The sequence below is a fragment of the Lissotriton helveticus genome, chromosome 7, assembly GCF_964261635.1.
Source record: "Lissotriton helveticus chromosome 7, aLisHel1.1, whole genome shotgun sequence".
In the NCBI taxonomy this organism is placed as follows: domain Eukaryota; kingdom Metazoa; phylum Chordata; class Amphibia; order Caudata; family Salamandridae; genus Lissotriton; species Lissotriton helveticus.
This window is the reverse complement of record NC_136068.1, coordinates 1,801,638,323-1,801,664,377: the sequence shown is the minus strand read 5'-3', so window position 1 is coordinate 1,801,664,377 and position 26,055 is coordinate 1,801,638,323.

Sequence of the window (26,055 nt, the reverse complement as noted above, 5' to 3'; positions counted from 1 at the left end):
GCGGGTGAAAACTCTCAAATCTTAGAAAGTTATTTTTAGCAGTGGGTTTGTAATGGGTCCGAGTCTCCAATTTGTTACTCTCCTTGCTAATCACAACATCAAGGAACACAATTTTCTCCTTGTCATAGCAATGGGTAAATCTCAAGTTGCCATCGCAGGTGTTAATCCAGGAGATGAACAGGTCCAATTGCTCAGTGGGTCCCTGCCAGATTGCTAGGACGTCGTCGATATACCGTTTCCAAAAGATCAGGTTATCGCGAAAGGGGTTGGTGTCATTAAGGATGAATTGCTGTTCAAAGTCATGGACATAGAGTCCGGCCACGCTAGGAGCAAAGACACTTCCCATTGATGTACCCCCTGTTTGTAAGTAGAGGGTGCCTTCAAATTCAAAATAGTTACATTTCAGAGCCAGTCGTGCACACTCCAAGATGAACGCTCTTGGGGTATTGTGTGGCCATTCAGTGTTTGCCAGGGTGTCCTCAAGGACTCGGATGGTATCATCTTGGGGTATGTTTGTATAAAGGCTTCCTATATCGAAGCTCAGAAGTACTGACTGCTCGTCTACCCTTAGGTTTTGTAGTAGGTTTAGTAGGCTTTTGGTGTCTTGTAAGTAAGTTGTTGTGTTTTGAACAATGGTCTTCAAGAAGAAGTCGCAGAATCTCGATAGAGGTTCCAATAAAGATCCAATACCTGATACGATTGGGCGTCCAGGTGGTGGTAGTCTACCCTTATGCATTTTCGGAAGGATATAGAAATAGGGAATTTTCTCTTCAGTGTTGCAGAGGTAGTCGGCTCCCTGTTTTGATATCTTGCCAGTCGCTTCTGCAGATTCCACTAGTTGTACGATTTCTGATTTCAGATCACTAGTGGGATCCGCTTCCAACTTCTGGTAATGTCTGTTGTTACTCAGGAGTCTGAGGCATTCTTCACGATATGTAGTTACATCCATAATCACCAGACCCCCACCCTTGTCTGCAGGTTTTATTATGATGGTCTCACAAGTACGCAAATCACTTAGAGCTCTGTTTTCAACATTGCTCATGTTTTGAAATTTTGTAGTGTTCTGCATCTTTTCAACATCGTTATAAACAGCCTGTTCAAACGTAATTAGTTCCACATGCGTGGTATGTGTGGGTGGCGTGAAGGTAGATTTCACTCTTAGTCCGGTTTCATTTCCAATCTCATTCTCTTTTGGAGGGCCCTGTTTTTCAAAAAAGGATTTCAGTCGTAATTTTCTGAAAAAACCGGCCAGCTCACAATGTAGTTGGAACTTGTCCACACGTGCTGTCGGGACATAGCCTAGACCCTTGTTCAAGACAATCTCTTCGGTTGTCGTCAGAGGTCTAGAGGAAAGATTGGTTACTAAGGTTTCGTGCTGCTTGGGCCTGCTTTGCTCTTTGTCCGGTTGCTCACTGGGTCTTCCTCTCCCCAGTGTACTTGATTTGGTTGTCTGTTTCTTCCTCTTCCCCGTCGTCCCCTGTGAAAAAAAGGGTTTTGAAACTGGTTCTGATGAAACGGGGGTGGTTGGAAATGTGGCTGAAAAGGTGGTTGCCATCCATACATGGGGAAATTTGGTGGATGGTTAAACGGGTCTTGAAACATAGCAGGATTGAAGTTGGGCCAAGTGTTTTTGCCTCTTCTCCCCCCTCTCTGCCTCGTTGTCTGTTACTGCCAGTGTTTGACCCATTACTACTGTTCGATGAGTTACTGGAGACATCTGAATCAGATTGTGTTTTCTCTGGTTGTTTAAATTCTGGGTCTGAATAAGGATAGGTGTTTTTGAACGTAAATCTTTTCAAGTCTTTTTTGAATTTGGTAACTTTTTGTTGAGTCAGATTTTCTTTATATTCATTAATTTCCTTATTTACTTCGTCAAGTTTCTTTTTATACCCAGTAATGCTTGTCTTGATATGTGATTCAGTCTTTTGGATTTCGACCTGGATAGCCTCTGATAGTCTCAAAGCTGTTTTTAGGATTAGTACAATCCATTCGTGGGTACAGTGCCACGCTATTAGTGCCCAATCTTTTCTGAAGGTGGGGTCATTCAGAAATATCCGCGGAGCATTTGTAACCAGCAAACCTTTAGGTGCCATGTCATTGGTTAAGTATTCTTTCAAGATAGTGCCATGTAGAATGGTTCTTATACGTTCTCTCTTCATCTCTGACAGCTTTTCCCAATCACCTGTCTGTGATATAGTTTGTGAGATATTTGCATCTGAAAAACCTGAGATTTCGCCCATGATGGCGTCTATCTCTTCAGTGGAATATGTGAGGCCTTGGTTTTCTCCCATAATGTCTACTGTGTGTTAAGTGTGAGGGTTGGAATGTCACAGTTAGAAAGAAGGACAGTGAAAACTCTCGCAGCTGTGCGCTGCCAAGATATGTCATAAACAGTAGGAGAGAGTTAAGGGATTTTATCCACCAAAGTCTATGTCCATGACTTTGAACAGAAATTCATCCTTAATGACACCAACCCCTTTCGCGATAACCTGATCTTTTGGAAACGGTATATCGACGACGTCCTAGCAATCTGGCAGGGACCCACTGAGCAATTGGACCTGTTCATCTCCTGGATTAACACCTGCGATGGCAACTTGAGATTTACCCATTGCTATGACAAGGAGAAAATTGTGTTCCTTGATGTTGTGATTAGCAAGGAGAGTAACAAATTGGAGACTCGGACCCATTACAAACCCACTGCTAAAAATAACCTTCTAAGATTTGAGAGTTTTCACCCGCGTCCACTTAGGGAAAATCTCCCATACGGACAGTTCCTCAGGCTAAGAAGGAACTGTAGCAAACTGTCTGAATATAAGGAACAAGCCACTGATCTATCAGAGAAGTTACAGAGTCGTGGTTATCCCAACAAGATCATAAATAAATGCCAGAAAAGGGCTAGAAATCAGCCGAGAGAGGTACTCCTGGAAGAAAGATCTAGAGCTAACACCTCCATACCTTTGACTTGCGTGACTACATACAGCGCAATATCCAACCAGGTGACAAAGAGTATAAATAAACACTGGGCAATCATAAACTCTGGAAAACTACATTGGGAGAAACCCCTTTTTTCCTTCAAAAAATCACAGAGTCTGAAGGACACTCTGGTTAAAACCAGACCAAAAGCTAAGATAGTCCCAATCACCCAATCTATCACTGAAATTTGGGGTCTCCCCAATGTGACTGGTCACTATCGTTGCAGCAATTGCTGTGTGTGCCACCTGACGAGGAATACAAAGACACTAAAACTGGAAGAAGGCAAAGAATGGAGACAAATTGCACACACAAACTGTAATAGCTGCAATGTTATCTACTTGATTGAATGCACCTGCAAAAAACAGTACATTGGAATGACCACCAGGAAAATAAAGCAACGGATCTGCGAACATCGCAGTACCATCCGCTGCAAAAAAAGTGCAACAAGATTAACTGACCATTTCCTGGAGAAAAATCACACGCCAAACGACATGGTATGGACTGTCATCGAACAACTACCAACTGGGCCAAACCTGCAGAAACGCCTATATGAAAAAGAACAAAGATGGGTGTACAGACTGTCAACACACATTAATGGTCTTAACGATAATATACAATGGGCCAATGTTCTATAATCCACCTATGCCCTCAGTACCCCAGGTTGTGTGTGACATCCCAGGTTGCGGACTCCCCGCAGCTCTAGTCTCGGCCTTTCCTTTGTAGGACTAGTCGTTCCTTGACTGTCCTTAAATAAATAAATAGACATACCTCTGAAAAACTACTCACTCAATTGTCTAAAAACCTTCTCCCTAAGCACTGTTTTTCTGTGTACACACCAGATTGCAGGTGTTTTTTACGCTCTCTCTAGTAATGAATCACAAAACGGGCGATGTAATTATATAAACCCATGTCCCCGTTTTTCCTCTGAAAATATTACCATTTCCCTTTGCAATAATTAAGTGATACGCTCTCTCCGTATCTCTGTTAACATCAGATTATAGTTTCTCTGCTTTGTACAACATCTGAAAGCGAGCGCTGTAACTATGGAAACCCATGTCCCCGCTATGCCTCCGTATTGAATGGCATGACGTCACCACGTCAGCGCGCGAGGCTAGCCACGCCCCCAACATCCGCGATGGCGGCCCTCTTATCTTCGGCCCCGTCTTCACCCCGATCACGGGCGCGTGGAGGGACCTCATAGGTACACTGCTACCTTAAGCCTGCGAAACTGTAAGTAGAGACTCGACGGACACCGGGGCCAGATGGACCTTTGTGCCTCGGGACGCGGCGCCATTTCTCGGGCGTCTCCTTAACGGGCAAGCAACATTAACTCCAATGCTCTCTATGACTTATTTTTACAGAATATGTTTCTAACCCAGGCCGCCCCTCCCTCATCCCGTGCTGCCCTATGACCCTCCATTAGGAGTAAGCATGGTTTACTTTGTGTTTGTTGTTGTGTGTGTCTGGTATTGTCATATGTTTAGTCAAGAAACAGTTATCACATTGCTATGCCCCTCACCTAAATATGGCGTGAGTGTTGCATAGCCACGCACCGATAGTTCTTGATGCATGTGAATGAATAAAGAATTTACGCCCAATACCACAAAAGCACGCTATAATTGATAGGTGTGCATGGTTAAAACTGAGGGCTCTTCTGCGCCAAGAATCAGTTACGATACCCATTGTGCTGCACTGTGCACCCCTGAAATACTGCACTATAATACAAACCATATAATATTAGTATGGGATGATTCAAGAGACATGAAGACATGAGACACCGTCACTTCACTACGTTGCAGGCTTGTAACTAGTTTGATTGTGATTATTATTTTTCTCTCCACAGGTCTTTTTTGGTAAACCACTTTTGGGTTATACCTTTACTTGTACTTTTTTGCCTAGCACCACGAATTTTGTTGCCAAGGCACAAGGAATTGCAGGCACGGCAGGGCGTTAGTGTACCCTGACCACACTTTTCCTTGATCTGGTCCTGAAGAAAAACCGGTAATTCCTATTACGGTTTGAAACATGTAGACCCACCACACATTTTCCAGATACTTTTGGTCATAATTATACCATTAACTGTATCGACACTTACATTTTATTATTGTCCAGTAGCCTTAAGAATAAAGTTTTTTCATATAAGTCATACCAGGACAATTTTCAACTCACCTACTTCTTTTTCACATTCATCACTCACATACCAGCTCCACTGTAGTTCAGGTGTCGAAGCACACCTTGATGGCACTCGGCCATCAAGGTGGCCCCGATGATGAAGCATGTCACCGACCAGGTCGGTGAGTGAGGGGTTATTAATAAGCAAAGAAGGACTTTCTTCTCTTTGATAGTGAATCATCCCGCAGAAATCGCTCTCTGAGCATTTTTTCTGGTGGTACTCCTTATTTTTTTTTGTTAATTTAGATACCTAACCTAGGGGACTAGGAGTATTGTTCCGTCCACTTTGGTGGATAAAATCCCTTAACTCTCTCCTACTGTTTATGACGGTCATTAACAGTAACCTTCGCGTTATAGGCGCTCCTATGTACAATGTGTCTTCAAAGGACGTCTTGTTTTATTAAGTATAAGAAAAACATTTCAACTCTGTAAACTGGACATTTCTCATCGGTGTGTCCCATTTTGTCGGCTGTATCACCAAAGAATATTGCAGCAGCCGTGTTTCCGAAACCCATAAAGATCGCATGTAGACCTTAGTTGCGTGTCAATAGTGTGGATGTATTTGATATTCGTGCGTGGCCTACCCTCGTCACGAGGTACTCCATCCACTAAGGGACAGCATAGCCTCACATTTCATCCCTACATTGTGTAGTGTTTCGCACGGGTAGCTTTATAGCCTGTCAGTTAGCCGGAGTGACGTGGCCCACATCAGTCCTTATGTCTGATTCGGTGTACTTGTGTGCCTCCTGGCTTGTAAACTATATATGGGAGGCAAGAGTCCAGAACAGTTAAACGGGGGGCGTGTATATGGGAGGGGGGGGGTGGGAAGGGAGAGTGTACTTGAGAGAGTGACGCCGTGAAGGGTGGCCAGGAAGATAGTGTAATAGGCCTTTTTGTCGTTGCGTCTGTAGGTGGACAGCTATCCGGTGCACCGGTTAGCATGTCGGGCGTGTGGTGTGTGCAGGTGTCAGCTTTCTGGGCAGCTGGGGGGGTGGCAGTCCCCACTGATCTAGAAATGCCACACAGCCAGTGCTCCGAATGTGCGATTGTCGCTGGGGGGGGGGGGGGAGAGCAAAATTTTTGGGCACAATTTTTGCACTTCTCCGATACATGAAAACAGGAAATCAACAAACTAAAAAACTGTCGTAGTAGAGAAAAAGTAAAACAAAAACAAAAGATACAGGACAAAAAATGGGTGACTTACAGATAGCAGCGAAACAAAAGGACAAACATGCCTACTGAAACATAATAGCGCTAGAAATGGGAACAAAAAACCCACTAAATGCAAATCCAGTTCCACCTTCAGAATGGAAAACATACATAACCAACCTATATAAAATAAATCAAAACTCTGATTTCAAGTCACTAACGCAAATTAAGAGAGGACAGGAAAAAAGCTCACATAAAGAGGCCCCATCAACACTCCAAACAGAACATTATATAAAAAGGGCCATCGGCTGCAATGGGTCCAGACCAAATTCCTACTAAGGTCCTAAAAAACAATCCTAAGGAGTGGAGTAAGAATCTAGCATGCCTCTTCTGCCATGTATTCAGAACAGGGGGCATTCCAAAGTCCTGGAAGGGGAGCATTGTAATTCCAATCCATAAGAAAGGCTCCAGGCTGCTCCCCTGTAACTACCGGCAGATTGCTCTCCTGGATGCAACTGGTTAGATCTACGCGGCAGCTGTCCTAAATCATCTAAAAGATCATGCATTTTCAACTGGCTCCATTCCACTTAATCAAGGCGGGTTCAGATATAAACACTTGGTTATAGATAATATTGCAGTACTTCAAACAATATTAGAAAAATATGTGACCAAAAAGTCACAGGTAGTGTATGCAGTCTTTGTCGACTTCACGACCGCTTTCGATAGGGTTGACAGAGACAAGCTTTTGAAAAAGCTTCAAAAAATGGGAATCCAACAAGATCTTTTCCATCTAATAACATCACTGTACTCTGGGACATGGAGTCAAGTCCAAATGGGGAGGGAGAAGGGTCTTACCCGCCCAATATCTACTCCAAACGGCCTGCGTCAAGGGTGTCTTCTAGCTCCCTTATTGTTTTCTCTATACCTGAGTGACCTACCGGAAAATCTTACAGAAAAACTTCCCAACCAAGATTGCTGCTTTTACAATCCACTGTATGAGGAATGCAGATGACGTAGTAATCTTAGACCTGACTCCATTCGGTCTCCAAAGAAATCTGCTGGCACTCACCAAATATACTGAAGAAAACTACTTAATTACAAATGTTACCAAAACAAAAATTGTCCCAATCACAGGAAAGAAGAGCTACGTCAAATATAATTGGACATTAGGTGGAAAACCATTGGAAATCGTTAAAGAATATATATATCTCGAGAGAATTTGTACTCAATCTCTGCACAATCTGCCCCACTTGCAAAAAATGGTCGAAAAGCTGACGTCCACTTAGGGGCTCACCAACGACTTTATTCGGGTTCTGGCCAAAGACTCTTCTCTTTTACAGGTTTATAATTCAAAGATCCCCTCCGTCCTATCATATGCAATAGAACATATTCCAATAAACGAATGGAAACAAATCGACATCAAAGAAGGGAAAATCCTTCGGAAATTAACCAGGATGTCGCAAGCTGAGCCGGTCCAAGTTCTTCGGCTAGAATTATCGCTAGTCCGTTCCATCGCTAGAGGGATCACAAACATAATAAGATGGGCATATAATTTGGTTCATGCAGATGAAGGGACCTTAAGAGCACTGTTAAAAATTGAGACACTTGAGCAAGAATCTCCGAAGTATGTGTTTTGTAAAAACCTATTCACCGCTTTTAAATTATAAAACGTTACTTTGGATATGTTAAAATCTTGGTCACCAGCCCATATGAAACTTTTCTTAAAACACCTAACACCAAGGCTAAGCATGAACTTTGACATCCAACATTGTCCCGAACTCTCAACGTTTAAACATTATGCGGACACAATAGTTTTAAAAAAAATGCAACAATATATCCTTTTTAATTTAAATCACGGAGTTAGGCGAAGCATCATTCTACTACGGCTAGGGATACTACCTCTGAAATCATACACTTTTAAGTGGTTCCCAAAAGAAAGAGGGTCTAATCTCTGTGACTTATCTAAAGGTGGGGTGCAAGATTTAGAACACGTTCTTTTTGCTTGTCCAATTAAGTCTGTAGTAGCAGCTAGGAACAGGTATGTAACACCGATCAAAACAAAATGTAAAATTAACTCTGTTCAGAATTTGATTTCCCTCTGCAAAGCACCACCTACTGAATTTGTGTGTATTCATTTTTTTTTTTTGTAAGACGTTTATTGATATTTCGCAGTGCAGTACATATAGCATAGCCTACAACCCTTAGGGCTGGCCGCAACTTGAGGATGCACGTGAAGGACAAATAGGCGGAAGTTACAAATAGGCAGTCACACATCGGTTATCAAAAGCTGTAGGTCATTAACAGTAACCTTCGCGTTATAGGCGCTCCTATGTACAATGTGTCTTCAAAGGACGTCTTGTTTTATTAAGTATAAGAAAAACATTTCAACTCTGTAAACTGGACATTTCTCATCGGTGTGTCCCATTTTGTCGGCTGTATCACCAAAGAACATTGCAGCAGCCGTGTTTCCGAAACCCATAAAGATCGCATGTAGACCTTAGTTGCGTGTCAATAGTGTGGATGTATTTGATATTCGTGTGTGGCCTACCCTCGTCACGAGGTACTCCATCCACTAAGGGACAGCATAGCCTCACATTTCATCCCTACATTGTGTAGTGTTTCGCACGGGTAGCTTTATAGCCTGTCAGTTAGCCGGAGTGACGTGGCCCACATCAGTCCTTATGTCTGATTCGGTGTACGTGTGTGCCTCCTGGCTTGTAAACTATATATGGGAGGCAAGAGTCCAGAACAGTTAAACGGGGGGCGTGTATATGGGAGGGGGGGTGGGGTGGGAAGGGAGAGTGTACTTGAGAGAGTGACGCCGTGAAGGGTGGCCAGGAAGATAGTGTAACAGGCCTTTTTGTCGTCGCGTCTGTAGGTGGACAGCTATCCGGTCCACCGGTTAGCATGTCGGGCGTGTGGTGTGTGCAGGTGTCAGCTTTCTGGGCAGCTGGGGGGGTGGCAGTCCCCACTGATCTAGAAATGCCACACAGCCAGTGCTCCGAATGTGCGATTGTCGCTGGGGGGGGGGGAGAGCACTATCTGCGCACCTAGCGTACCCTCATCTATTCCATCTGTGTCATCTCGTTCATGGCGATCCCTATATGAATCCCCTGGTCGCGCCTTCTTTCTGGAGGGACCTTACGAAACCATCCCAGAGCTGCGCAATTGGAAACTGCCTCAAGCCCGCAACCTCCTCCCGATGTAAAGCCACGCTTTCTGCTCTAGCCCAATTGGTGAAGGAAGCACACCAGTATTTAGGGATTGGCGGCTCCCTCTTTTTCCAATGTTTGGTGATTAACCGCTTGGCTGTGATGAGGCCTAGATCCCAGAACCTGGCATGTGTCTTGTTTAGCTTATTTCTTCTATATAATCCTAGTATGCAGGCTTCCCAAGTGTGTGGTAGCCCCGGGCCAGCGCTGTGCGTTAGGAGAGATGTCATCTCCCCCCAATATGTGTCCAGAGAGGGGCAATTCCAGAGCATATGCAAAATGTCTGCGCCTATCAGGTCGCATCTGGGACAGGCAGCGGTGTTGATCATGAAGTATTTGTTGATCCTGTCTGGTGACAAGTACGCCTGGTGCATTATATAAAATTGGATGGTTCGGAAGCGGGCGTTGCGCGGGATGTGCATAGGGCAGGCTAGGATCATGGTCCACTCCTTATCCATCCATTCCCTCCCTCGGTGGGTCGCCCACTTGTCCCGTATCGGCTGTGTGGACCGCTGTGTGTGTAGGAGGAGGGCCTGTGCCAGCCAGTGGATGATGTGGGTACCGTTGCCCATCACATGTAGGTACTGCATTGCATGGTGCATCTGCGGTTCCTCCCGAACATCTCCCCAGGAGTCCGTGTATGTCCTCAGTATAGACGCATGGGTCAGGAACTGCCCCGCCGGCCGACCCGTGCCCTCCGCCAGCTCCTCAAATAGGACCAGAGCACCGTCTGCGTAAAGGTTGCCCATTTTCTCCACTCCAGCCGCCGTCCAACTCTCTAGAATGCGCGCTGTCACTGTTCCGCCTCTCCTGGGTGTGCCCAACAGAGGAACCGCAGGGGCATATGGCTTGACTTCCCGGGTCAAATTCAAACTACGGAGGAAATTCTTGCGGGCCACAGCTACATGTAGAGGCAGCGGGCGCGGTCCCTTAGTCAAGGGATGGAATAGTGTGCATATCTGTGTGTGTGTCCATATGTATGTGGAGGTGGCTGTGTCGTCCAAGTGCGTACCGCTCAGCCAGTGTGTCACCCATTGCAGCTGTGCCGCCAAATAATACAGCTCCATATTAGGAACCGCCAGCCCACCCTCCGTTGCTGGGGAGTATAGTTTCGTCAGGGCCACTCGGGGGCGCCCCTCATTCCAGATCAGGTTGCGGACCATCGATTCTAGGTCCCGGAAAAATTTTGTGGGGACGTACAATGGGATGTTGGCAAAGTGATAAAGCATTCTAGGCAATGCTATCATTTTAGTTAAAGCAATCCTGCTCGGTACATTTAGTGGCAGTGTCCTCCAGAATGCCATCTGGGCTCGTAAAGAGGACATGGCGCGTCCCAGGTTACCCTCCAGTATGTTCTCCACATCTCTATATATGTGTACTCCAAGATATTTAAAGGTGGTAGGATACCAGGTTAGCCTGACACCTCCAAGGTTCACGTCGCACTCCTGCGTGTCTTGGCTGAATGAATACACTCCGGACTTTGCCCAATTGACTTTAAGCCCCGATACTGTTTCAAATGTTTGGAAAATATCCGATAGTTCGTCCGGCACTGCTGTGAGGTCTCGTACGTACAGAAGCAAGTCGTCCGCATATAGCGAAACTATATGTATACCATCAGCCAGTGGGATTCCCCATCCCGCCCCCGTGTTCGCAGCAGCGCTGCCAGGGGTTCAATAGCCAGAGAGAAGAGTAGGGGCGACAGTGGGCAACCCTGTCGGGTGCCTCTGCGCACCCGCACCGCCTCTGAGAGTAGCCTGCCCGTTCGCACTCTGACACTGGGCCGCTGATAGATTAAGTCATTTTCTCCTCAAATGCGTCTCCTAGGCCAAATCTGTCCAGCACTGCCCCCACATAGGGCCACTCCACCGAGTCGAAGGCCTTCTCGAGGTCTAGGACCAGACAACCCGATCTCGGCCAGTGTGACACGGCGGCTTCCTGTATATGAAAGAGACGGCGGATATTGCGCGAGGTGCTCCTCGCCGGCACAAAACCATTTTGGTCAGCATGTACCAGGGCTGGGACCTCTAAAGCTAGGCGTCGGGCCAGCAAAGAGGTGAAGATTTTGTAGTCGGTGTTCAGCATAGCCAAAGGCCTGTAGGAGCCCATGTTCGTTCCGTCCCTGCCTGGCTTCAGAAGTGAAACCAGGTTGGCCTCATTTAGCGTAGCTGGAAGCGTCGAGTCTTCTATCGCAGCATTATACATTTTAAGCAGTTCCGGGATTAGTGTATCTGAACAGGTTTTAAAAAATTCGGCAGGTAGGCCATCTGGACCCGGTGATTTGCCATTGGATAGGGCAAAGATAGCCTCGCGCATCTCCTCCTGTGTGAAAGACGCCCCCAAGTCTCCCCGCTGCGCGTCTGTAAGGGACGGCAGTGGGATGTTCTCTAGGTAGTCCGCTATGGTCACCGACGAGACCCTCAGCTGGGACCTGTATAGGGCTTGGTAATGCTGCACAAAGGCCTGATGTATTTTACTTTGAGTGTACACTACCTCTCCCGCGGTCGTCTGGACGGCGGATACCGGCTCAGTACGACCCTCCTGTCTAACCAGCCAGGCTAGCAGTCTCCCGGGTTTGTCGCTGAATTGGTGTGTTCGCGCCGAGTGGCCGCATAATTAATGTGACGCAATCGTTCCAGTAGCGCCATATGTCCCGCACGGGCCTCACCCAGCCTGTCGTCTGTCCCCTCTACCGCCTCCTGTTCCCGGCGGAGCAAGTCAGCCTCCACCCGGCGCAGGTCGGTCTCTAGTTGTGTCTGTATGCCGCCCTGTGTGCCCAAGCAGTGACCCCGCACCACAACCTTGAAGGCGTCCCACTCGATCTGCGGGGAGGACGCCGTGCCTGAGTTGGCAGCAAAGTAACCCGCCACGCAGGCCTGCAGGGAGTCACGGAAGGGGGCGTCCAGCAGTAGGGCCGGCTGTAAGCGCCACGTGGGGATAGGCGGGTGTGGGCGCTCCCAAGCTATGTGCAGCGTGTGTGGGTTGTGGTCAGAATGCGTTCGGCCCAGGTATTGTGAGTCCGTTATGTGTGGCAACAGTTCCGAGGACACCATATATCTGTCTAGGCGGACATGCAACGAGTGTGCCCCTGAGTAGTAGGAGTCTACTTTAGTGTTAGGGTTATGTGCGCGCCATGCATCCCTTAGGTCCCACTATGCCGCCCACTGGGTGAGTGCCCTTATGGCTCCCAGGGATGTGGCATCGGGTCTAGGCGGGGCCGAGCGGTCCAGTGTGGGATCCAGTACCGTATTGTAGTCCCCCCCCAGAACCCAGGGGACTCCGTGCCAAGGCGCCAGCTTCTCCGAGACGCGTGCCAGGAAGCCCCCCTGTTCCGTGTTTGGAGAGTATATGGACGCCATTAATATAGGTTGCCCATCCATGCGGCCCCTCACTAACACATATCTGCCCTCCGGGTCAGTTTGTACATCAGTCATTGCAAAGGGGGTACCCGGCTTCACCCATATTAGCGCTCCCCGGGCAAACGAGGAGTACTCAGTAGCATACAGTTGCCCCCTCCACCTACGGCGCAGTGCGACCACCTCCGCCTTGTTCATGTGTGTTTCCTGCAGGAGTGCGATCTGTACCTGGTGCCTTTTCAAGTATGAGTATATTTGATAACGACGTGCTGGTGTGTGCATACCCCTAATGTTCCAGGTACATATTTTGTTCGTCGTCATCGTACATCAGTATGCTCCCCTCCCCCGCCCCCACAAACGTCAGTTCAGCACCCATCCATTATATCCCTACTTCCAGCTCTCCCACGGTCACCCCCCCCCACTACACTCATGAAATTTCAGGAAGACATTAAAGAAGGGGGAAAAAACATGTAGCAGCAAAAACCAACTGTGGGGAAACTCCCCTAAAATACCAAAAGGGCAGTAGCGAAACGGGCCACCGTCCATATTCTCAAAAGAAGAGGGACAACTTTTCAAGTCTGGGGGGATTGTGTGCTAATCACGGTCCCGGCGGTTCAAATGGGTATACGATAAGGAAGATCAGAGCCCTTCCCTGGGCCATATGTGTTAGTGTATATGCAGCCATAGTCAGTGCACCAGAACTTGGCGTCGACAGCCCCATGGGGGGATCCTACCTCTCGGCCAGTCTTTGTAGTGGGTGCACGAATGCCTGCCGACCCTCCGCTAACTCAGTGTGAGAAAGTCATGTGGTGAGAGGGGTTGCTGCGGCCCCTGTTCAGTTAGTGAGGCAGGGGAGGTGGTATCGCAGTCTTGGGGGGTGAGAAGGGGGAAATACTGCAATACTGTTCCATCACCCTCTTACCTTCTCAAGGGCCATGAGTCTGGGAGAAGTACTCACTGTGTGAAGGACAAGCCATCCACTGTCCAGGCCGTGGGAGCCTTTCCGGCAGATGACCAGCGTGCAGCTCGTCCGACTGTCCCTTCAGTCACTGCCCCATCCATGTCGGTGCAACAGGGCTCTCGATCTGTGTGTAATCGCCATCAGTGGAGCATGTCCGCCGTCTGCGGCGTGACTTCTGGGAGTTCCACAGACACCTGGGAGTCCGGTATCCCGTAAATGGCCTCATCATCGCTGGGGATCATCTGCTGGCCAGGGTCCAGGGCGACTTCCGATCCGGGTGAATTGCTCAATTGGGAGATTCTGCGAAGCGCATCCTGTTGTTCCTTAAGCATTTGATCTGCTGACGGGGAGTGGCGCGATGTTTCCTCCGGTCGCCGAGTCTGCTGACCTCTGTTCCCACGGCGGCGGCGCGGCCCGCGTGTTCGCTGCCTTGTCCCGTTTCCCTGTGCCTGCCGTGGCGTCGTTTCTGTACCGCTGTCCAGCCATTCACCGACCTCCTCCGGGGTGTTAAAGAAGTAGGTCTTGTCCCGCGCCACCACTCTTAGTTTGGCGGGAAAGAGGAGGGAATATTTCAAGCCTGCTTCTCTGAGTCTCCGCTTAGCCTCCAAGAAATCGTGCCATTGACGTTGCACTTGGACAGTGTAGTCCGGGAAAACATTATATTGGCATTGTCTATACGGACTTCTCCAAGTCGTCTGGTTTCCCGCAGCACCGTGTCTCTGTCCCTATAGTTTAGGATCCTGAAGAGGAGTGGCATTGGATTCGTGCCCGTGGTGTGGGGCCTCGTTGGAACTCTGTGCGCCCTCTCTACCACGAAGTGCGGCGAAAGTGCGTCCGTAGGTAGCAGTTCCCTGAGCCAGTCCTCCACACGTTGTGCGGATCGGTTCCCTTCCCATTTTTCCGGGACCCCCACAAGTCTAATGTTATTGCGTCTCGCCCTTCCTTCCACATCCTCAGCCCGGTCTTCCAAGAAGTCCACTCTGTTAAGGAGATCCTGCACTAGTTTGTCCGTCTGGGTGACTTTGGGTTCAAGTTCTTTCACCACTCCTTCCAGTGTCTTGGTCCGGTCGGTTAGTTTCCTGTGGTCGTCTCGCAGGTGGGTGAGGTCAATCGCAACACTGTCTATTTTCGACTCCAGGGAGGTTCTGGTCTGCTGTAGCGACTGTTCCATGTGCTCCATAGCCGCGAGCACGCTGTCCAGCCTCGCAGCTACTTGATCGGCGGCCATCTTGTTCTGCGACTTGCCTGTTCTCCCCTTCGGCGGGGCTCCCCCTTTCCCAGTACGCGTCCTCACTCCACCGGACATGTGCAGAGCCGCCCTGCCAGTGTCTTAGATGGTGCGGGAGAGGGGTGTTCCCGTGGTAGACCCGTGCATCAGGCAGCGTCCCTCAAGCAGCCCGCCGGCGCTCCACTCGCCTCCCCCGCCAGGTCGTCGCGTGGTTCGAATCCGCAGCTTCCTCCAGCGGTGCACTAGCCGAGGGCCGCCAGCTAGGACCCTACCCCACTCCACCTCAGGTCTTCCCTCGTCGTTCCGCTCTCGGTGTGGGCCTGGGCTACACGCGGACCCCCCGCTTCTGCGTCTGATAGGATGCTGGAGTGTAGCAGGTATGATCGTATGCCGCTCGCGTGGGGCCAGGTACCCGGCCCATCCGCCGCCTCTTTCAGTATGTCTCGCCGGTCGGGCGGTAGTGTTCCCCGTTATAGGTAGGTAGGTTGTGCCACGCGTGGTGATTCGGGCCCCCTGCGCAGGGATCAGTCGGCCTGCCAGCTGCGGCTGCTCAACAGTCAATTTGCGCAGCTGGACTGTGGCTGCACAGTCAGAGGGAAGGGCCCGCTGGGCTCGAGCGGTACCAGCAGCCACCCGACAGCCCCTCCACGTGGGCCCGGGGGTCCTGAATTTGTGTGTATTCATATGTACAACTGTTTAAAACTATTTTTTAAATGATATTAGATCGATAATTTTATTAGTAAAACTGTAATTTTTATTGTCAAATATTTGTTGTTCTCAGGTTTTAAAGTCTTTATTTCGATTCATAAAAAAATCATAAAAGACAGGCATTTGACAACATTACTTAATTTAAAAAGATACATAATCTTTAAATTCATAAAACTAGTATTAAATGACAAAGAAGACAAACCTGTGAAATAAAAACAGAAAGTTTACAATTGGGTTCCAAACAGTTTTCGATGGCATAGACAAAAAATGGACAACCTATTTTGAAAAAGCTCAGTACATCATGGGGGAGCATATTCATGGTCAGTACAGTAGTTATACTATGGTTTCGACCTTAGTATCCAGGCCCACCCCAGGTATTTGGCCAGGCACACTGAAATGAACTCAGAGGTGTTGGTAGTTAGTACACGAATAGCCTCTTCGGATTTTCTTATGGGCAAACGTTGGAACAATGGTTTTAACCATTTGGCTCTAGGTGCTCGGTATCTAGGGCAAACAAACAAAAAATGTCCTATTGTTTCCTTATGACCCGGGCACCAACCACAATCATCCATATTACTCCTTTTCCAACTTTTAGTAAATGTATTCAAAGGTAATGCACCCACCCGGAACTGATGGTAGAGTTTCCTGTCCAGGGTTTTAGAAATTAAATCCCAATAGAGTTCACGGGACAAGTCCAACTTAAATGACAGGAACCTACCCGTAAGATTAATAGAGCTTGAGGCATTAACTCTATTCTGACGGACAGTGGCCCAGTACATTTCCTTGAAAACTAGTTTAGATGGAAAGGTGCTGGTAGAAGGGGATATCCAGAGTTGCTCTAGCCCCATATCCGTCAGGATAGATTTTACCATTTTGAACCATTTAATTTTTCCTGAACCCCCAAGTGACCTAACTTCAGCTACCTCGTTGGCAAATAGGGTGAGTTCAGGGGTTGTCCACAAACGCCTCCAAAAAGCGGCCAATCTAAATTTAGCCATTTCATTATTCGGGGGGCATCCCATGTCCAAGCAGAGAGGGGTGGATGGGGTCGACTGTGGCAAGCCCACGAGGTTACGCAAAAATTTGCATTGTATTTTGTACAAACCCATAAGATCCATATAACCCCACAAATCTGCACCATATAAAATTGCTGGGTTAATTTTAGCATCATAGATCTTAAGAACCGGACAAACCCGCTTAGTGATAGATCTCTTTTGTTCACTTAGTAGGCAGCCGGTAAGGCGGGCAAGCTTTAGTTGTTGTGCTTCGACTTGTGCTTTCCATCCCAGACGACTGTCTAGGGTGACCCCTAGATATACCATATTCTCCACTTGGTCCAGTTTAACACCACCCATATTAACTGTGCACCGGACAGGGCGATTCTTTGTTAGTACCATAAGCTTAGTTTTCCCGACGTTCACCTTAAGGTCGCTGATGACACAAAACTCCCCAAACTGGTCCAACGCCCGCTGTAGACCAGAGCGTGTCCGGGAAAGGAGAAGGGTGTCATCAGCGAAGATGAGCATCGGGAAACGTTGTCCTGCAAGCATCGGGGCGTCCGTTGGTGTTTCCTTAAAAAATTTGACCACTTGGTCTATAAACAATAAGAAAAGAGTTGGTGCCAGAACACACCCCTGGCGGACACCTCGGGTTACTGGAAAATGTTCTGTCACTTGCCCCTGGGCACCCCATCTCACCCTCGCAAAATTGTCTTCGTGCAATTTAATTATTAAAACTAATAACTCCTCGGGCATTCCCAAGCTCCTCAAAACTCCCCACAGTTTATCCCTCGGGACTAGATCGAACGCGGACTTCAGATCAAGAAACGCTGCGTAGATTGTACCACCGCCAAGCTGAACCACCTTCCAGTAGATCAGACAAAATCTGAACACCTGGTCGATGGTGCTCGTTCCCGATCTGAAGCCCGCCTGCATTGGAGATAGTATGTCCTCTAGTTCGATCCATCCTTGGACCCTACCTAAGATCATACGTGCAATAAGTTTCTGGGTTGTATCAATGAGGCTAATTGGGCGATAATTACCCGGAGTTGACCTACTGCCCTTTTTGTAGATGGGTAATATCTCAGCCCCCTTCCAGGATTCTGGTATACTTGCACCAGCGGCTATTGAATTAGCCACTTTAGTAAGGTAAGGTATCCATAAGCCGGGGTCTGTTTTGAACAGGTCGGCTGGTATGAGATCCATGCCCGGTGCTTTCCCTTGCATTGTAAGACCTATGGCCAGTTCGACCTCTTTTTCCGTAAAGGTAATAATCTTAGTTTGCAAGGGGGGCTGGGATACCATCGCCGTAATACTGGGGGGATTAGAGTTCTCGGCACAAAACTGGGTCGTATAAAACGTGACCCATTCCACAGGGGATACATGATTTACAGGGATGCAAGCATCCGGATCCTTCCCCCACTTGACTATTTCCCAAAACTTAATGGGGTTATTTGAAGTGGTAGCCTCCAATAAATCCGACCAGTGCTTATCCTCCCACACCCGCTTAGCTTCCCACTGTGTTTTCTTATAATTAGATCTCGCTTCTTTCACTGAGATCATAACTCCAGACTTAACTGCCCTTATAAGTTTAGTATGGGCTTCCCTACATTTAGGGGCCGATTAGGATGGCGGTTTTTCCGCATCCTCCGGGCCGGCGGAAGTGTCCGCCGGCCTGGAGGATGCGGAAAAACCGCGGCGGAGACTCCAAAGACCCACCGCCAAATTAGGATGGCTGGTGGGTCTGATAATCTGTCCGCCGCTTTTCCGCCGCGGTCGGAAGGCGACCGCGGCGGAAAAGCACTAACATGTCTGGTGGTGTCTATCAGACACCGCCAGGCATATTAGGATGTCTGAAAATATATGCTTTTCCGCGGCGGCTTTACCGCCGTGGAAAAGCATACGGACCTTCACTTCGGGGGCCCGTTGCGGGCCCCCTGGGTGAAGGTGGGGTGGGGGGTGCACATGGGGGGTACCTATGGTACCCCCCTGCATTTGCGTGCACAATGCAGCAGGCACCGCGCGGTGCCTGCCGCTTTGTGCACGCAAATGCTGTGCATGGATTTTTTACATTGCGGCGGGTGCAGCTTGAAGCTGCACCCGCCGCAATGTTAGAGATAGAGGATGTGACCGCCACCCTGGCGGTCACATCCTAATTTGATCGGAGGGAACGCCGCAGCCCATGCGGACGTTCCCTCCTCCTCAGGGGTTGCGGACGGACTCAAGTCCGTCCGCGATCCTAATCGACCCCTAAGTATTATACCTTATTTCTTAGGACAGTTCCGTATTTTGGGATTTGCCTTAGGTCGGGGTTTTGAAAGCAGAGATTTAAGGTCGGCAAAACAACCATTGTGGAGATTCATAATATTGTTGGCCATTTCGGGGTTTCCCCCCAGATGATCATATGCCAGCATCTCTCTATATGTTTTGCTGACGTTTATGTTTACCTTGTCCCTTAAAGCAACATCCTCCACAATTTTAGACCATTTGAGTCTCTTCCTATCATTGGTTAGGAAGGCATCCCCAGTTTGTGCAGTACCAGGGTTCTCAGATCTCACTAAACCTGGTAACTTTAATTTTAGGGACAGGGGGTTATGGTCACTTTCTGGGCGGGGGAGGATTGCCATGTCTATCATAAGGGGCCAATCTCCTACTTTTAATAGGATATAATCGATACGGCTTTTTCTAAGCCCGTTATCGAATGTAAAATTTGCTTCCTGGTCTGATTTGGCGCGGCCATTGACAGCCCGAAAGCCCCTATTAAGGCAAAGAGCCGTCCAATTCACTGCTGCCTCAGTTGCAGTTACTGATTTACAGGGCATCAGTTCTGGAATACCCCATACTGCATCCTCCGCATAGCCCCAACTGTCCCCTGAGTCGAGCAATGGCTCAAAGGTACAGTTTAGGTCTCCAGCCAGGAGGGTTACAAGATCACTATCAAGATCGTCTAAGATTGGATCCAATGTTTCCAGCAGGTGAGGTGAGCGGCCTCCTGGCAAACCTCGGGCATATACATTAAACAAAATCATGTCCCGACAGCCAGTCTTACTCAACTTAATGATAAGGAGGTCAGGGTTGTATACTGTTATTTCTGTGGAGTGGAATCCCAGGGATTGTTTCACCCAGATCAATAAACCCCCTGAGGCTCTCCCTTTGGGGCTTCTAATTGCAGGTTTAAAAAAATTGATATATCCCTGCCTAAATGTTGGTTCAGTTGCCCAAGTTTCCTGGAGTAAGATAATATCATGTTTATCTATAAACTCCAGCCAGTCATCTGAATGGGTATGACTTTTAACCCCCGCAACATTCCAGGAGACAATAGAAAGTAGTTCTGGACCATGGGTCACAGAGGGTACCACTGAGTCCAGAGCCACTAGTGCATTTAAGTTATTCTCAGCATCACACCCATTTGTGGTGCACCCAAGGGTGCCCCAATTTTCCCCTTGCTTCCGGGTCGTTTCTACTTCCCTTAACGGTAGTCTGGTAGTACTTGCTGTTATTGGAGCCCCCAGTCGCTGCTCCTCTACAAATACCAACTGCGAAGGCTCATTAGACGGCCTATCTGGCGGGGAACTAGGATTTACTGTATGGGCAGTTATGCAAGTCCGGGAGTGAAGTCAATCATTGGCCTCAAGATCAGATAATGGGCCAAAGTGGTTGAAAAGAAATGGGAAAGTGGTGGGCTGGGGAGTCATTGTAGTAGGATACCTCCTGATGTTTGGTTGGCCATGTCTGGAACCCGCCAGGGTACTACTCTGCCTATGCGGGTAAATATATGATAGGCTCAATGTTTGAACATCCCCCTGCCTGGCAAACCTCGCTTTTCTGCTAATCATTTCCACCACCCAAGGATCCTTAAACGAGATCAATACACAATCGCCCTCCAGATCTTTTGTACCATGGCCCACCCAGTCCACCCTTCTCACAAACAAAATTTCAGTTGGCAGAGAGGGGGGTAATGGTCGGTTTTTATTTAACCAAAAGGTCACCTTATTGCGCAGATCATCGAAAGTCTCCCTCTTACCCTGTTGAAGGGGGGCTACACCGGTCAAAACTATTGTGTATAGTGCAGCCTCAGTAGGGAGATCGGCCCGTGGCTTAGTGTGTGTACGATGTTTTTCAACCAGGGGTTTTGTGTTGTTACGTTTTTGATTAGCCGTAGACCCTTGGAAAAGAGGCCGGGAAGTATTAAGACTGGGTTGAGCCAGGGATGATAGTCCAGTTGGGTGTAGTCTAGCGGGGTTTAAGCTATCAGGTTTAGCTACTGGCCGCTTCTTCTGCAATGATTGAGATGCGGCCACTAGTTGGTTGTTGGATGTAACCTTATGATCTCCTCCCCTCATTGGTCTATCAGTTACTACCCCAAGGGATTTATCACTAAGGGATGTAGAAGTATTTACTTGAGCAATATTTGCTGGATGTGTTGGGTTAGCCCCCCCTTGGCTCAAACTAGTTAGGGATACTAGTAGGGCTGAATTAGTGTTTACAACTGCCTCCAGGGATTCAATTTTTTGGGTCATTAACCTGGTCCGCTCTAGAACAGGCAATAAGAGGTTTTTCATCAAAGCCTCAATTTTAACCAACAATGATTCATCACTATTTTGACAAGTGGGGCAAGGGTCAGAGGATCCAAGCGAGGTAAGGGAGGGGCAAGGAATATTAGGAAAGGTACTAAGACATTGTTTGTTATCGCCAGGTTTGCCCATAACTAATGATATAGGATTGTCGTGGCAATTATCGGCGGTTTCTTTTACTTTTAATTTTAGCATTTTTCGTTCTCTCCCCCCTAAATAACTCGTATCATGCTTCCTCTTCCTTGTTGCCGTTTCGGCACCAACTGAGTTCATATGTATCACTCTTTTGGAAACTGTCTTAGGGGGCTCGGGAGATAATTTGGGCGTTTCTGGGGTATAGTCTGATTCAAAACTAACCTGAGATACAGTTTCACTATTTGCCTCGGAATCATTTAAATTATGTTCTACATGGGTTGGTATATGTGTAGACAAATCAACCCCATCGCTATCTATATGTACTAGCGCCTCGACAGTTGCTGAATGGATACAATTAAAAGCTGCATGGGGTTGTGTCACAGGGCTAGGGATCGTAGCCAGCCTACCCAATGAAGAGCGTTTTTCACTAAGTAGGTCAAGTGAAAGGCGTTTTTCAACCATAGCGATTTCTTTTTCAAGTATACCTGTGGCACGAGAAATAAAAACATCCAATGGGCCCGAAACCACTCCTTTAGGAGTCTGAACTTGAACAATGCGTGTTTTGCCTGAGCGTAATGGCATATTATCTAGAGTAAAACAGATATGGGAGATAGCAACTAAAACACGCTTATTTACACAATAATCTATACTAACATCAATGTGTTGACAAGCATTAAAATGTTTCTTATGTCCAAAACGCTTAAGAATTATGGGTTTGTAGTAAAAGTCAATAGCGGATGAGAGTCCCGCCTACCTTGGTTGTTTGGGAATAACAGGACAGGGAATATGGGCCGGGGCCGTCCACTGCCGTCCTCGAACGGCCTCAAACGGCCCGCTCTTAGCCCGGTCTTGTCCCGGGCTGCGTCCCGCGCTGCGGGAGAAATAACTCCAGTTATAGGAAGGATAGAGGGCGGTGGGCGGGCCGGCAGGGAGAGCGGACCGGAAGTTGACACGGTCTGTCAGGGACTCCTGGGAATTGGAGTCCCTGGACGCTCGCAGCCCTGCAGCTCTCCGCCGACGCTGTTGCTGACCCACCAGGCTCTCCCAAACTGCTCCTCCTCACAGAAGTCCGTCGAAGCGGCACCCGCGAAGCGGGTGCGGCGAGGTGTGGGTAGGATGCGTGCAGGCCACGGGGTGTCCCAATAAAATAAGCGCGTCCCAGCTAAGCGCTATAGCAAGGTTCAAGTGTTGTCCCAAAGAATACTGGGCGGCGAGGGGTTTTTAAAATCACTCCGGTGGGCGGGGGCGGGCCGGCAGGGAGAGCGGACCGGAAGTTGACACGGTCTGTCAGGGACTCCTGGGAATTGGAGTCCCTGGACGCTCGCAGCCCTGCAGCCCTCCGCCGACGCTGTTGCTGACCCACCAGGCTCTCCCAAACTGCTCCTCCTCACAGAAGTCCGTCGAAGCGGCACCCGCGAAGCGGGTGCGGCGAGGTGTGGGTAGGATGCGTGCAGGCCACGGGGTGTCCCAATAAAATAAGCGCGTCCCAGCTAAGCGCTATAGCAAGGTTCAAGTGTTGTCCCAAAGAATACTGGGCGGCGAGGGGTTTTTAAAATCACTCCGGTGGGCGGGGGCGGGCCGGCAGGGAGAGCGGACCGGAAGTTGACACGGTCTGTCAGGGACTCCTGGGAATTGGAGTCCCTGGACGCTCGCAGCCCTGCAGCCCTCCGCCGACGCTGTTGCTGACCCACCAGGCTCTCCCAAACTGCTCCTCCTCACAGAAGTCCGTCGAAGCGGCACCCGCGAAGCGGGTGCGGCGAGGTGTGGGTAGGATGCGTGCAGGCCACGGGGTGTCCCAATAAAATAAGCGCGTCCCAGCTAAGCGCTATAGCAAGGTTCAAGTGTTGTCCCAAAGAATACTGGGCGGCGAGGGGTTTTTAAAATCACTCCGGTGGGCGGGGGCGGGCCGGCAGGGAGAGCGGACCGGAAGTTGACACGGTCTGTCAGGGACTCCTGGGAATTGGAGTCCCTGGACGCTCGCAGCCCTGCAGCCCTCCGCCGACGCTGTTGCTGACCCACCAGGCTCTCCCAAACTGCTCCTCCTCACAGAAGTCCGTCGAAGCGGCACCCGCGAAGCGGGTGCGGCGAGGTGTGGGTAGGATGCGTGCAGGCCACGGGGTGTCCCAATAAAATAAGCGCGTCCCAGCTAAGCGCTATAGCAAGGTTCAAGTGTTGTCCCAAAGAATACTGGGCGGCGAGGGGTTTTTAAAATCACTCCGGTGGGCGGGGGCGGGCCGGCAGGGAGAGCGGACCGGAAGTTGACACGGTCTGTCAGGGACTCCTGGGAATTGGAGTCCCTGGACGCTCGCAGCCCTGCAGCCCTCCGCCGACGCTGTTGCTGACCCACCAGGCTCTCCCAAACTGCTCCTCCTCACAGAAGTCCGTCGAAGCGGCATCCGCGAAGCGGGTGCGGCGAGGTGTGGGTAGGATGCGTGCAGGCCACGGGGTGTCCCAATAAAATAAGCGCGTCCCAGCTAAGCGCTATAGCAAGGTTCAAGTGTTGTCCCAAAGAATACTGGGCGGCGAGGGGTTTTTAAAATCACTCCGGTGGGCGGGGGCGGGCCGGCAGGGAGAGCGGACCGGAAGTTGACACGGTCTGTCAGGGACTCCTGGGAATTGGAGTCCCTGGACGCTCGCAGCCCTGCAGCCCTCCGCCGACGCTGTTGCTGACCCACCAGGCTCTCCCAAACTGCTCCTCCTCACAGAAGTCCGTCGAAGCGGCACCCGCGAAGCGGGTGCGGCGAGGTGTGGGTAGGATGCGTGCAGGCCACGGGGTGTCCCAATAAAATAAGCGCGTCCCAGCTAAGCGCTATAGCAAGGTTCAAGTGTTGTCCCTATTTGTTGTTCTCAAAAGAGAACTAAATCAAATAAAAATTATTTCATTACATTTTCATTTCATTTCAGAGGCTGTGTGTAAAGCATTTGTGACCACATACAGTAATCAAGTGACAACACTACAGATGGGCACCACACAGGTTTTATATAAAAAAGAAGTATTCTTTATATAGATTTAACATAAGACCACAAACGACAAAAATCCACAATACTGTACTTAAAATGGTAGTTTTCGCTTAGTTCTGTTCAGTTCTTAAAATGCGACACTTTAAGTCAATGTACCTTACGATGCGTTACACTTCCACAACATAAGTGTTGCAGTGATGGAAATGCGGCAAAGTTCCGGTGCAAAGAAATAAAGAGGTGAAGATCTTCCAGATAGGCACGTTTCTCCGATGTTGTGTGAAGTCTCGGCTCGATGCGTCAGCTGCAGCGGTGACACCCTTTCAGAGATGCGACGACAGTGGCTTTGGCGGCGACACTCTTCGCCCTCAATGTGAGACGCTTCCGCTCGATGCGACAGCTGCAGCGGCGACACCCTTGTTCAGAGATGTGCCGACAGCGGCTCCGATGGCGGCACGCTTCTCTGTGGATGCGAGGCGCTTTTCTCGATGTGGTGCAATGCGTCAGCTACAGCGGCGACATCCTTGTTCAGAAATGCGACGGCAGCAGCTGCGACAGTGACACGCTTCTTCTTAGGTGCGAGACGCTTCTTTCGATGCGGTGCAATGCGACAGCTACAGCGGCAACATCCTTGTTCAGAAATGCGACGGCAGCGGCTGCAACACACTTCTTCTTCGGTGTGAGACTCTTCTCTCGATGCAGTACAATGCGCCAGCAACAGCTGCAACACCCTTGTTCAGAGATGCGACGGCAGCGGCTGCGACGGTGACACGCTTCTTCCTCTTGAGTAGCGTTTCCAGCTCCTTGCGACACACAGACCCTCAGATGGCCCAAAACAGTAGCAGGCACTTCCAAAGAACTCTTGGAGAGCTGGTGGTTGAAGTCTGTAGTCCCTGAGACTTCAGCAGGAGGCAAGCTCTGTTCCAAGCACTTGGAGATCCTTACAAATTGATAAAAGTACACAAAGTCCCTATCTCCTCTCTTTGGCAGTCAGGCAACCACTGCAGGCCAAAGCCCCAAGCAGCACTTCAGCTTAGGGATAGTCTCTCCTCAGTTTCCTCTGGTTCCACTCCTCAGCAAAGGTTTCTTCTTGTTGTCCAAACGTGATCTAATTTCTTGGGATCAGGGCCCCAATATTTATACCCCAAAATCCTTTGTCCTCTGAAGGCAGAGGGGCCTTTGCCCAGTCCAAACCAGTTCTGGAGCACTCTGTTGACATGACTCCTTCTTTCCTTTCACAGTGCAGGGCAGAAAAATCAGACGCCCCTCAGGAGGTGGAGCCAGCATTGTGGAGGGAAAGCACAGCCCTGGAGCACTTTGTTTACATGATTCCTTCTCTTCTTTCACTGTGCAGGGCAGAGACATCAGCCGCATCCCAGGAGGTGGAGCGGGCATTGTGGAGGTCCCAGAGGCAACTCCTCCCTCCAATCTAGATGCAGATGTCTCTATTCACCACTGGGCTGACTCATTCTGTCTCCTGGGTACCCCCAGCCCTGTCACTCAAAACTCCAGACAAGGAATACACAACCTAGCAGAGGCTGTCTTGGATAGTTAGACAAGAAAATACCTTCTTTCTAAAAGTGGTATTTTGAAACACAGAATCTTAAAATCAACTTCTCTAAAAGATGCATTTT